General features: G+C 10.2%; 8 annotated features.

Moving 5' to 3' along the window:
* Nucleotides 1-23: 23 nt before the first annotated feature.
* Nucleotides 24-202: a microsatellite.
* Nucleotides 203-242: 40 nt separating this feature from the next.
* Nucleotides 243-336: a microsatellite.
* A 13-nt stretch (nucleotides 337-349) lies between these two features.
* Nucleotides 350-506: a microsatellite.
* A 15-nt stretch (nucleotides 507-521) lies between these two features.
* Nucleotides 522-563: a sequence feature (AT_rich).
* Nucleotides 564-566: 3 nt separating this feature from the next.
* Nucleotides 567-741: a microsatellite.
* Nucleotides 742-838: 97 nt separating this feature from the next.
* Nucleotides 839-953: a sequence feature (AT_rich).
* A 28-nt stretch (nucleotides 954-981) lies between these two features.
* Nucleotides 982-1,063: a microsatellite.
* A 6-nt stretch (nucleotides 1,064-1,069) lies between these two features.
* Nucleotides 1,070-1,185: a sequence feature (AT_rich).
* Nucleotides 1,186-1,192: the final 7 nt, after the last annotated feature.

Raw genomic sequence — 1,192 nt, 5'->3', positions numbered from 1 at the left:
TATATTATTAATTTCTTAAATATTTTATTGAATTAATATATTAATTTTTCTATTATTTATATTTTCTATTTGAAAATTGTTTATTTATTATTAAATGATTTTCTTTGTTATATTTTTATTTGATTAATATTATAGATTATTATATTCTTTATTATTTATTTATATGTTTTCTTTTTATTATTTTTATTATTTCTTTTTTATTATATCATTCATATTTTGTATTTGATTAGTTGATTAGTTGATTATTTATTATTTATTATTTATTATTTATTATTTATTATTTATTATCATTTATATTCATATTATTATATTTTTTATGTATTTTATTTTTTATTTTAATCATAATTTATTATTTTATTTCTTTTATATTTATGTATTATTGTTAATTATTGTTATTATATTTCTTTTTTATTTCTTTTATTTATTATATTATATTTATTTTATTATATTTATTTGTTGTTTGTTTTATATTATTCTATATTCATTTATTATTTTTATTATTATTTATTTCCATTTTGTTGTAAATAAATTAGAAGATTATATTTTTATTGTTTATTTTATATGAAATATATTTATTGTTTATTATAATTATTCTATTTTATTCGGATTCTTATTTATTCAGTTTATTTGTGAAATTATTTATGTTAAATTATTATGATTTATTGTTTAATTCTTTCTTTGTTGTTTATATTCTTATTTTATTAATTGTTTATTATTATCATATTTATTCATATCATTATTCCGTTTTAATGTTTTCTTTTTTGTTTGATGAAAGAGAATGTTTAAAACAAATATGATAATTGAAATAAAAGAAGAACAAGATGAAATCAAAAAAGAGAATAATAAAAATATATCTTAATGAAATTATCATATTTTAAATTTATGAATCATTAATTTATCATGAAAATATACTTATTTATTGTGTTATATTTTATAGATTAATTATTATTATTGTTCATTTGAAAACAATAAATAATGAAATATTAATATTTCTTATTATTATTATTTTCATATTTATTGTGAAAATTTTATTGATTTTATTGATTTTATTATTTATAATTATAAAAACATAAATATTATGAATTAAAACTTTAAATTATTCTTAAATATTATTATATATTTTCATAAAATAAAATTATAGATACATTTCTTATTTTATTGTTTATTTTATTTATTAATTTTATTCTTATAT

Source organism: Entamoeba dispar, genomic scaffold, assembly GCF_000209125.1.
Source record: "Entamoeba dispar SAW760 scf_1105229459687 genomic scaffold, whole genome shotgun sequence".
NCBI classification, from domain to species: Eukaryota; Evosea; order Mastigamoebida; family Endamoebidae; genus Entamoeba; species Entamoeba dispar.
This window is presented reverse-complemented; position numbering and strand designations above follow the sequence as displayed.